This window comes from Triturus cristatus, chromosome 6, assembly GCF_964204655.1.
Source record: "Triturus cristatus chromosome 6, aTriCri1.1, whole genome shotgun sequence".
Classification (NCBI taxonomy): domain Eukaryota; kingdom Metazoa; phylum Chordata; class Amphibia; order Caudata; family Salamandridae; genus Triturus; species Triturus cristatus.
Window position 1 is genome coordinate 1,916,543,217 of NC_140589.1, and position 12,600 is coordinate 1,916,555,816.

The following is a 12,600-nucleotide window of genomic DNA, read 5'->3' on the forward strand; positions in this document are numbered from 1 at the left end:
AAGAAAACTACCCAGAACGTCTTGAGACATTTCTTTAGGCCTGGCATATATAAAGACATCCAGACGTATTGCCAGTCCTGTGAAACATGTCAAATGAAAAACCTTCAGTGACCACCCGCTGTTACCTTACAGCTGCTGCAGGTTATCGTGAAACCCTTTGAGAGGGTTGGTATGGACCTAATAGGCCCCCTGCCCAAGACACCTCGAGGCCACTCTTATGCATTAGTCATTGTAGACTATGCTACTCGCTTCCACAAAGCTTTTCCCCTAAAGTCCCCTACCACCAAAAACATATCGGAGAAAGTGATTGAGCTGTTCTCAAGGGTGGGATTCCCACGGGAAATTCTAACGGACCAGGGTACGCCCTTTGTATCAAAAATGATGAAGGAAGTTTGTAGTACCCTAAACCTACATCAGTTAAAAACATCCGTGTACCACCCGCAAATGGACGGTTTGGTCGAGAGGTAAAATCACACTCTCAAAACCACGTTAAAGAAAATATTGTCCCTGGAAAACAAGGACTGGGATCGCTTACTCCCCCTTGCCCTTTATGTAATCCGGGGACAAGTGCAGAGCAGCCTGGGCTGCTCGGCATTTGAAATGTTGTATGGAAGGCAACCCAGGTCTCTGTTAGAGATTACCCGAGAAGCGTGGGAAAAAGAAACCGGGGAGGAGCAAAAATCCTTCCTAGAGTATACAGCTCAACTTCGATCCAGGATAGGGAAATTGCGGGAACTAGCAAGCTTAAATTTAGAGAAAAACCAAACGTCCCAAAAGATACAATATGATAAAGGAAAAAGGCTTAGAACCCTGAAAGTTGATGACTGGGCACTAGTGTTACTTCCGTCTTCTACTAAGAAGTTTCAGAGCGAGTGGACGGGTCCCTTTCGAGTTGTGGAAGTCCTGGGAAACACCACATATAGGCTCCAAGTTACACCCAGAAGGAAACAACTTTATCATATTAACATATTAAAAAAATGGCTAGGCCCCCCCCCCCGAAGAACGCTCACGGAGCCTAGCCTTCAATGTTAAAAGAGTCTACCCTACCACAGGTGCCTATTAACCCGGATCTGTCAAGCGACCAAAGGTCTGAACTATTACGGGCCCTAGAACCCTTTTCAGAGATGTTCTAGGACCTACCCGGCCGGACCACTCTGGCCGAACATAGGAACATCACAAAAGAGGGAATGCAGGTCAAGCAAAGGCCATATCGTATACCCGAGGCACGAAAAAGCGTGGTAAAAAAAAAAGAGGTGGAAGACATGCTAAAGCTTGGGGTCATTCGACCCTCTAAGAGTGGTTGGGCGTCGCCCATCGTCATGGTCCCAAAACCAGACGGAACGACCCGCTTCTGCATGGACTTCAGAGCCTTAAACGCCATCTCCTCGCTTGACGCATATCCCATACCTCGCGTTGATGATCTTATAGAAAACATAGGAGAAGCAAAGTACATCACCACGTTTGATTTATCTAAAGGGTATTGGCAGGTCCAATTGAAAGAGGAAGATAAGGAAAAAACAGCTTTTGTTACGGATGAGGGACTATATGAGTTCAACGTTTTACCGTTTGGTTTACACGGGGCCCCAGCCACATTTCAGAGGTTAATGAATACTGTATTACAACCTTACACCGCTTTTAGTTCAGCATATCTAGACGATATAGTGGTATTCAGTTGCTCCTGGGCCAAACATTTGGAACATTTAAGGACCATCCTTACAGCACTAAACAGAGCGGATTTGCATATTGATGCAAAAAAATCGTGTGCTGGGTATTCACAAGTGAGGTATCTAGGGTATGTCCTTGGGGAGGGGGTAATTGCCCCACAACGGGAAAATGTAAAAGCCATTGTCACCGTCCCCTTCCCTTCAACCAAACGAGAGCTTAGGGCATTCCTTGGCCTTATAGGTTATTACAGGAGGTTTATACCACAGTTTGCAGACACAGCCACCCCCCTGACCAATGTCCTAAGAAAATAAGTAAAACAAAAAGTGCTAGAATGTCCAACAAAAGAAATGTTAGATGCCTTTTCCAAATTAAAAGACACAATAATCACCGAACCGGTGTTGGTCTCTCCTAACTTTACCAAGGAGTTCATACTATCGACCGACGCCTCCAATACCGGTCTGGGGGCAGTTTTGTCACAAGTGGGGGACGACGATATAGAACACCCGATACTGTATATCAGTAGAAATCTGTTTCCCCGAGAGACCAAATACTCCACCATAGAGCGGGAATGTCTGGCTATAAAATGGGCAGTGGAGAAACTGCGGTATTATCTAGACGGACGACATTTTCTGTTATATACAGACCATGCCCCGCTTAAGTGGTTATACAGGAACAAGTCACAAAATCCTAGAGTTTTGCGCTGGTTTCTGTCACTCCAGCCATATTCCTTCGACATCAAACACCGTAAGGGCAAGGACAACGGTAACGCTGACTATCTCTCATGGGTTTCCCCTCTCCCCCATCGGGAGAGTCTAGGGGGGGAGGTATGTAAACGGGACATCCCGTTTCCTGTTGACTCAAATGACAGACAGGACTGGTGTACTCCCGTAACTCCACTGCCTTGTTCTTTTAATCCCCAGCAGGAGGAGTGGTGTGATTACGTGTCAGCAGAGGCTTCCCCCGAGATCGAGCCTGGTCCCTTTAACCAGGATTGCCTTCTTGCGGCCACCACGCCCCCTGTGTTACGAGGCCAAACCGGATTGGTTATATATCCGGAAGAACTAAAAGGTGGAGTGTGACATCACCAAGGACTGGAAACCTGGAGCGGAGGACGAACGACCGAGGGCGGAGAACGAGGAAGAAGAACCTGAGGAGTGCCGGAGAGACGAGCTGAAGACTGACGCAGTGAAGGAGCCAGGAGGCCAACGTCTCCGCGCATCGCCGAGCCATGTTCCCGGAGGAGCGTGGCTGGCTCAGGTACGGGAGCGGTTCACGGGTTGGCTAGGGAGGCGGGAACGCCGCTAGCAGTGTTACAGCTTCCTTTCACCTGTGTCCCTCCACAAACTACCCCCACAACACACGGAAGGCTAGTAAATGCGGGCACTACGTCGTACACACGAGTAGAGGTGTTCCCCACCCCCCCGGTCCTGGTCATAGTTTCAATACTGCTCTAAAAACCTAGTCCTAACGTCCCCCTTTCTTCTTCTCTTTCCCTCCTGCCCTGTGTGTCCTGGAGCGCCACGGAGGATCGGAGAAGGACCCCCAGGAGTCGGGAAAGAGGACAAGGCCCCCCTAATCACCACGGAGCCCTTCAAGAAGGAAGAGAGACTGACTAGTAAACACAGACGTGTGTTATCATCAATAAAACCATATGTAAAACGACCTGGTCTCCGTGCTGTCCCTACCACCCCGCTACAATTTGCAATGCAATCGGTCTCTCCTTTGGGACCTTATATGTATTTAGCTATGCAGCACATTAGCCTGGGCGCTGAAACATCTACTGTTCTTTAACATGGAGGGAAAGTAAGCACCAAACTGCGTGACACAACAGGTATGGGAACAAATGGAGAGAAATATTGCCTTTCAGCGGGAAATGGCATAGTCCAAAAGCTCCGTTTTTATATAAAATCAGGGACTTCGGGGGTCATATCACTGAAAATACAAGATTTGAAAAAATTATTATTGTCTACTGGTGATCGTGGAAGACAAGTTCTATGGGCTGGAATCTAGAGAATGCTAAAGTGATTCTGGTATTTTACTGACCTCTGCTGGTCGTTTTCTATCAAGAAAGTTAAATAGAGGCAGGATGGACACAGACACCAGATTGTGCCTATATATCCAAGGCCTGGAGTCCCAATGTCCTGCCTGCTGAGTCCGAAGTACATTGCTCAGCCACACTTCTTCCACCGCATTCCTGTAGGCTGCTATTTACTGAACTACAGTTCAGACTGGGCAGTTGTTTATTAGATAAGATTTACAAGCCCCGATTCTATTTGTACCCTGCATCTAAGCATCATGCATTTTCTAGGTTGCTCAAACTCCTGCCTCTAGAATTGCTTCCTTGCTGCTCATAAAGCTCGTAGAGCCTTCCTTCATTGGGTCTTGTTGCGTTAGATGTCTCGAACTTCACATGACCCTAGTGATTCCTAATTATGAGAAGCATTATCGAAGATGTTTATTTACTTTTGGTCCTGATGAAGATTGGCGGATAATTGGAGGATGTCCACCGAAACATTCTTATTGTCCACAGTGGCTTGGCAGAAGAATGCTACAGACACTTTCTCCGGTTTGTTGAAGACCCTCATTCTGCTACTAGGCCTGGTTTTTAATGAATGGACTATTTGGGTGTTATTGATTGTGGGGTTCTTTTTGAGGATATAATTAATCTGTTCATTGTAATGATGTGTTTTGATTATCAATTAAAGATAATCTATTTTTCAATGTATCTTCTGGATTTTAATACAATAGTCTAAGCAACATTTTTTACAGCTTGAAAATGATTTGCTTGGCTCCCAATTGGGCCACATACAGTGTTCACTGTTTTACTGTATACATTTTGACCAGGCATTCCAAAAGAATTTGAATTAATTTAGTTGTTCTTTTTTGTAATATTAATGATCCAGCAATGAGCATAGAAACAGGTATTAATTTACAAAACTCACCTGATAATCCCAATGAGGATAAATATACAAGTAAAACCATACTGGGATATTGCAGTAATTTAATATTCAATTTGTTTACACAGTATTCAAAAACTGTATTCCAGAGGAGATTTAATCTAGGATAGTGGAATATAAAATGGGGCCAATGCCCGCGCCACCAGCGTCACAGCTGGAACAATCTGGTGGATATTCAGGAATTATCTTCAGGTTATTTGAATTGTCCATCGATACCTTGCTAATATTAAAACAAACCATATATTCAGATCTTATCATTTGAATTAACATGGGAAATTGATGTTTTGTGGCCCTGACAGGTGAGGTGGATGATAGTTTTTTTGTTTTGTGCAGATTCAAACTGCACTATTACAACAAATTTAAAAAATAAATAAATAAAAAAATACCCTTCATATGGAAACTTACTCTGACCCAACTATAAAATGGCGAGCGAGTGTGAGAGTGCGTGTGTGTGAGAGTGAGTGTGTGTGAGAGAGAGAGAGAGTGAGAGAAAGAGCGTGTGTGCGAAAGAGTGTGTGTGAGAGTGAGTGTGTGTGAGAGTGAGTGTGTGTGAGAGAGAGAGTGAGAGAGTGTGAGAGAGAGAGTGAGAGAGTGTGAGAGTGAGTGAGTGAGAGAGTGAGTGAGTGAAAGAGACCGAGAGAGAGAGAGAGAGAGAGAGAGAGAGAGAGAGAGAGAGAGAGAGAGAGAGTGTGAAAGAGTGTGTGTGCGAAAGAGTGTGTGTGAGAGAGTGTGTGTGGAAAAATACCCTTTTGAAATATACTGGCATAGATCGAGTTGTAAAAAAGTTGGAGGGGGATCATGAGAAACAACTGCAACTCCTTGAATTCCATTACATTATTGAACTCAGTACAAAATTCCCATATGGTCACAACAGCGACGAGGAGTTAGCAGGACACAATTGCGACTGAAACTCCCTACATGTCCAAGAAAGTGCAACACAAGCGCTCTTTTTCAGTGAAACCACACATTTGCCAAACTCGATGCTGTACTCTGTTATCGAAAAGCAGGTGGCGCCAAGGTCGATCTCTCAAGAGTACTCTGAAGCTTGTTTTCTGTTGATCACACAAGATTTAGTGACAGCTGCGCTGTCAAACTACACCTAATAAAGTGAAGAGCTTAGGGGTTATTCATAGCATAATAACTGCATTGAGAGGTGGGAAGCATACCATGGTCGACTTTTGAGAACATGTTTAGAATGCCAAAGCCTGCACCAGAGGGTCAGGGACACAGACAATACCACAGGCAACAGAGGCAGAGAAATGGGTTGCCGCAACATAGACCTACAACTACAAGGGCAATGGTGAGAGAGAAGTTGATTTTCCCCCCGGGGCTTTGATCTTGTACACGCGACATTTGGCTAATCTGTTTTGCCCTGCGATCGTCCCTGCTTTTATATTGACGCTTTTTAATTATTTTAATCTTTTTAATTCAATTGTTGGTGTGTTTCCACAGTGTGCTAGCACTAGAAATTGGTTCCGCTTACCCACACTCCCATTGCAGCCGACACTAGCTGGAAGGCATACGTCTCGCTCAGCCGCCATCTTGGGTCAGGCATGCTTGAGCACCTGGGGGTACTGGGGGAACTGTCTATAAAACATGCGTGCTGCGCGGACGCGCAGTTGGTGCGCCACCGCCCGTCTGCACCCGTCCGCGCCCCGGTCGCGGCCAGGGCGCTCGGTGCCGCCCAGGGCATGCTGTGCGCAGGGTGTGGAACAGAGAAGAATTAGGTCTTATTGGCGAGTCCCTGACTAGATGTCATCATGTGTGGTCGGTGCTGGATAATATTGATAAGATCTGCCCAAGCTGTAAGTTTGGTTCCGTGCCTTTATGGGACTTTCTTAGCCTTCCCCTGTGTATCTCTCCTCCCCCTTTGACCGCACATACTATTAATGCTGCTCTGATCAATGCTCGCTCCATGGTTAAGCACGCATTGGACATATTTGAGCTTTTGGTGGATAGTCGGCTTGATCTTTTATTTATTACCGAAACCTGGCTTAATGAGTTTTCCGCCCCTACTATTTCTTTGGCCATCCCTATGGGCTTTAAAATTGCCAGGATGGACCGAAAAATAGCAAGGGGGGGGTGGGGTCGCGGTGGTCTACAGAGAATGTTGGGTTTTTACGCAGTTGAATTGTCAGGAAGTGGTGGAAAGTGAAGCTCTTGACTCTTCCCTCTCTATTTCCCCTCACTTTTTGCTGGGTGGTACACTCATCTATCGGCCCCCTGGGGCGTCCAGCTCATTTCTTAAGATGCTGGGTGAAGTTGTAGCACAGAGATCCTTAAAATATTCCAATTACATTCTGCTGGGTGATTTCAATATTCACCTCGATTGTAGTGAAGCTCCTGAGACACTTTCCTTTTTGGAGTCATTGGACTTTGCCCAATTAACTCAGTGGATCAAATCCCCTACACACGGTGGAGGGCATATTATAGATGGGATTTGTTCTAATTTCCCTTTACTAGTGTCTGATCCTTTTCCTGTTACTTGGACGGATCATTTCTTAATTTCTTTTTCTTGGTCTATTCAATCATCCTCCTTTTCCTCGAATGTACTAGTGGGCAGACCGCCCCCTCGTATTGACCCAGAGGTATTTCGGAAGATTTTAGCTGACACCCGCTTGGATTTGCCAGGGAATCTTTCTGAAGCTGTGGATGGATTTAAGCTATGGCTGTCAGTTGCAGTGGAGAAATTTGTCGTTCCACCTGATCGTAAAAGAGCTAGAAAGTCGCCATCCCAACCTTGGTTCTCTAATGAACTAAAGTTGCAAACATCTGTCTGCAAAAAGTTCGAACGGACTCGGAGACAGGCTTATAGTCCCCTAGCTAAATCAGCTCTTAGAAATGCTCAGAAAGTATACTACTCTATGGTAAAGACGGCCAAGGGGGTTTACTTTGCTGAGCGTATTGCACCGTCTAAAAATAACTCTAAAGAAATGTTCTCAATTGTACAGAGCTTTCTGGATCCTAGAGCTGAACACAGGCCCCTACCAGGCTCGAATGATTGGTGTGAAAAACCTTCAGCTTTTTCTGCAATAAAATTAAATCCATTCAGGATGGTTTGGGGCCCTCTAGTCAGCCTCTGGTGACAGAACCGCTCCCCATGGGGGCTAAGGCAATCATGGTTGGTCCTTTTTTTGACTACTTTTTCTGTTATTCCGCTCTCCGACACTCTGTCGATACTTAAATCGCTGAAGTCAGGCTCCCCTACTGATCCTTGCCGTGCTAGGCTTCGAGCAGCGGTGGCTGATACAGTTAACCCGGAAATTAACAATATGGAGAATCTGTCTCTCCAGACCGCCATGATTCCATTTGAGTGGAAGCAAGCAAAGCTCCTTCCATTACTGAAAAAACCCTCTCTTGACCCTCTATGTCCAGCCAGCTATCGTCCTATCTCCCTCCTTCCGGCTGTGGCTAAGATCTGCAAGAAAGCTGCCCATAAACAACTCTCTGAGTTTGTTGAGATCTCTGGGGCTCTCCACCCTGCCCAGTCAGGTTTTAGAGCTGCTCATAGTACCGAGACAGCTTTGGTTGAGGTGACTGAGGCGATTAGAGACTGTCTGGATGCCGGCGGCAAAGCAGCACTTGTGCTTTTAGACCTCTCGGCCGCATTTGACACCGTGCCACACCAACAACTTCTGGCACGGTTGTCTCATATTGGCATCTCAGGGCAGGTATGGAAATGGATCGAATCGTTCCTTGCTAATAGATCGCAAAAAGTGTGGCTGCCGCCTTTTTCTTCGACCCCGCGCAGCTTGAATACGGGGGTCCCTCAGGGTTCTACACTTAGCCCTCTTCTTTTTAATGTTTACATGACTCCATTGGTTTATTTAGCCGAGGAGCTGGGTGCGAGGATTATAGTCTACGCTGATGATATCCAGCTCCTCTTTACATGGAGTAAAATGGGTTTCTCTCCTACCATTGCCAGGACATGCCTTGCAGAGGTTTTTAAATGGTTAGCTAAGGTCCAATTAAAGTGCAACGAGGAGAAATCTGAAGTGCTTCTTTATGGGGCCTTTCTCTCCAATTTTAGGGAAGAGATTTGGCCGGTTGGCTTTCCTCTGCCGAGTGCCTCTGGCTGTCCATCAAAAAACCTGGGGATCTGGTTTGGCCAGGATTTGAGATTTAATACCCAGATAAGCAAACTAGCGGGGGCGTGTTTTGGTATGCTCAAACGCCTTAAGAAGTTCCTGCCGCTGCTTCCTAAAAATGCCAAGGAAACGGTTACACAGGCACTTATTCTGTCCAGGCTGGATTATGCCAATGCATTGTATCTTGGACTTCCAGCCTACCAATTGAAAAGGTTACAGATTGTACAGAATGCGATGGCTAGAACCTTATTGGGCTTGCCAGTTAGATCCAGTGCCAGCCAGAACCTTCGAACACTTCACTGGCTCCCGGTTGAACAGCGAGTTCGGTTTAAGGCCTTGGTTTTGGTACATGGTGCTCTTTATCAGACTGGGCCTTACTACCTCAGAAGGCGTTTTGAGTTTTATGAGCCTTCCTGGCAGCTTCGCTCGAAGGGTCAATGCCTCGCGGCGGTCCCTAGGTTCCGTCTGATGAGGCTAGGTGGCTGCTCTCTCTCGGTGAAAGCAGCCAGAGATTGGAACACCTTGCCCTTTGAGTTACGTAACATGGATAATCTTAGGCTATTTAAAAAGCAATTTAAAACATTACTCTTACATTAAATGCTTTTTGGTCATGAGTTCTCGGTGGTTCATAAGCGTCCCTTCTTCTTTTGCTATTTGGCTCCCACGCCGGGAAACTTTTTTAGTATCTGTGCGCGTTATAAAATGAGGTTAACATAACATAACATTACAATGTCACAGCTAAACTAGCAACATTAAGACAGACACTCGGTGCATCACCACCACAGATATGGAATAGACCGCGACAAGAGCGCAAGGATCCGCAAACAAAGACACAGTGCTGGCGATGCAGGCTGAAAAACAAGACAGTAAATGAACACAAGCGATGTTCTATAAACACAGACGCCAAGTCTATTCCTTTAACACAAAGGCATAGATCTATGGGTCTTAATCTGGGGCCTTTAACAACAATTTATGGGAGCCTTGACAGGTGAGAAATGAAATAATATTAGAAACATTGTAAAATTGAAAAACATACAACTCTGTGCAAATGTGAGGGAACATGAAATGGGAGGCTAAAATGTAAGTTGTCTCCTTAGCCTGATTAGTGGGAGCAGCACAAGGACAGCAAGCAGAATCCTGCTGGCATGGGTGGTCTCAAGTGAAGCACTGGTGTGCGTCAACAAAAGGACAACATGCATCATGAGCAAGGAAACAGAGTGGTCTGCTAGTCCAGCATATAGCTTTGCCTTTTAGAAATAAAAACTGAATTTGAAAAGTTCCAACCATCCCATTAAAATGTGATTTTTATATATTTTTGGTATGTTTATTAAGTCAAACATTTCATAATTTTGCATTGTTTTTTGTATATTTCTCTCTGTATTTTGCGCGTAGTTTTGAGGTTCAAAGCATAGAAATAGCTTCGGTTGGGGTCCCCGGTTTTCAGCAGTGATTCAGCGGGGGCCACAGAAGTCAAAGGGTTAAGAATTGAGCCCTAATAAGACTGAAACAAAGATACAAAGTGTGTGACACTGGCAGTGCCAGGAAGGATTTCAATGCAGGAAGGGGGCAGCCACAGATATACAGCCAAATGTTGGGGGTCACTCTAGAGACCTGTCACTAAGTGAGAGGCACAAGGATTGAACCAATGCCCCACACGCAGGAACAAAGGTGATGGACAAAGTGCCAAGGCGAGCCCCAGAGGTGGAAAGAGAGTGGAGGCAAGTGAGCATGGAAATAAGACACAACATTAACAAATGGAGCACAATTGTGCCAAAGACACAAGAGCAGCAAATAATACGTGTGTGCGAGCATGCAAGACTTGGAACAAGTGCCCCTAGTGATTAACAACCAACTAAAACCGCCCCCTCCTCAGCACAGCAATCAGACTCGAGGCCCCGAAATCTGCACAGACCCTGGCTTGTAAAGCCTGCCTGTGAACGCACCCCTCAAACTCCTTTTGTGTTAGTGGGGGCACTTTTTAAGTGTGAAAGAGTCCCTCACACATTCAAATGAAAGTACTGCATGATGGGGTGGAAGAGTGATAGAAGGGGTGGCACTGCCATGCTCGCGGGCACAGCTGGTATACTTTATACACTCAGTGCCCATGGATGCACACGTCACTTGTGCCCTCATGCCAGATCAATGAAGGGGGGGGCGTGCTCTCATGCCAGACCAATGAAGAGGGGGGGCGTGCTCTCATGCCAGACCAACGAAGAGGGGGGGGCGTGCTCTCATGCCAGACCAACGAAGAGGGGGGGCGTGCTCTCATGCCAGACCAATGAAGAGGGGGGGCGTGCTCTCATGCCAGACCAATGAAGAGGGGGGGCGTGCTCTCATGTCAGACCAATGAAGGGGGGGGGGGGTTGAATAGGGTGTGATGCCGCTCACTGGAAGGAAAACGGACTGGCACAAGGGAAGGAGCCCTCTGACTCAAGGACGTATTGAGGGCAGAATCCACACATGTGGCACGGGGGCATCAGCTGTAAGCAGAGGTCAGCAGCAGGGGTCACACGGTCAGAATGAATGCAAGAAAGTCCGAAGAATGAACTAAGACCACGGCCCTGGGTCGCCTGTGAAAGGGGGGCCGTGGTAACCCAGTGCCCACATCTACAAATTAAAACATTACACTTCGGCTTGGAACACGCAGCTCAAAACTGCACGAAGTACAAGCGCAGCACCTCCGGGTGAAAGTAATGCGAGTGTGTGTGTCTGCCACCCACAACTCACCGGCAGCAGATCACACGACGCGCTCACTTCACACAGCACCTTCGGATGAAAATAATCCGATGGTGTGTCTGCCACCCCACAACTCACCTGCAGCAGATCTCACGGCGCGCCCATCTCACACAGCACCTTCGGATGAAAATAATCCGAGGGTGTGTGTCTGCCACCGCACAACCCACCTGCATCAGATCACACGGCGCGCTCAACTCACACAACACCACAACTCACCTGCATCCAATCACACGGCGCGGTCACCTCACACAGCACCACAACTCACCTGCAGCAGATCACACGGCGCGCTCACTTCACACAGCACCACAACTCACCTGCAGCAGATCACACTGCGCGCTCACTTCACACAGCACCTTCGGATGAAAATAATCCGATGGTGTGTCTGCCACCCTACAACTCACCTGCAGCAGATCACACTGCGCGCTCACCTCACACAACACCACAACTCCCCTGCAGCAGATCACACGGCGCGGTCACCTCACACAGCACCACAACTCACCTGCAGCAGATCACACGGCGCACTCCCCTCACACAGCACCACAACTCACCTGCAGCAGATCACACGGCGCGCTCACCTCACACAGCACGCACCTCCGAATGAAAATAACTCGCCTGCCGGAGTCTGGCATTCAGGACTTATGTGGTCGCCCTGCCATTGCCAGTGACGTTAGAAGTGCATCATCCAGGGGGAGTGGTCAGATGGGGGGCAGTCCCAAAACACCCTGTCTGTTATGCCCCTTCGTTCGTCGCCCATCCCCCAAGGGAGGGGGATGTGTCTGGACCGGCCCCCCTCTTCTACAGAGGGGAGGGAGGGTGGAGTTGGAGGGCTAGGGATGCAGGAGGTGCTGGGGCGGGAGGTATGAAAGGAGATTCCGTGCCCCCTCTCCCCCGCATGGGCAGCGATGCATCTGCACCTGGACTGTGCCAGCTCGAGGACTGGTGCTCCCCCACCAGGGAATGGCCTGTGGGTGGGGTGACCAGATCTTGAGAAGCGAAAACCGGGACATTTTGCAAAAATAGAAGAAGGACTACAATTTTACATCAACAATGCTTCGCAGAATGACATCTCTTATCAACATTGGAACCCAGAAGAAGCGCTAAGAAAATAAATAAAATGTAATTTCTAAAACCAGCAGCATACCTGTTCATTAAAT

At 47.3% G+C, this 12,600-nt stretch overlaps 1 protein-coding gene across 5 annotated transcripts in view; it reads right to left on the reverse strand.

Annotated features, from left to right (window-relative positions):
* LOC146822453 (uncharacterized) overlaps positions 1-12,121 on the reverse strand; it is a 69,319-nt gene extending 57,198 nt beyond the window's left edge. Inside the window, exon 1 of one of the 5 annotated variants that reach the window (XR_014963307.1) lies at positions 12,022-12,100. The gene's annotated coding sequence lies outside the window, so the exon portion shown is untranslated. Of the gene's footprint in view, positions 1-11,760; positions 11,777-11,994 lie in introns of those variants that run through there. The other 4 variants (XM_085613562.1, XM_085613561.1, XM_085613560.1 and 1 more) reach the window with 4 other exon arrangements.
* Between the last annotated feature and the right edge of the window lie 479 nt (positions 12,122-12,600).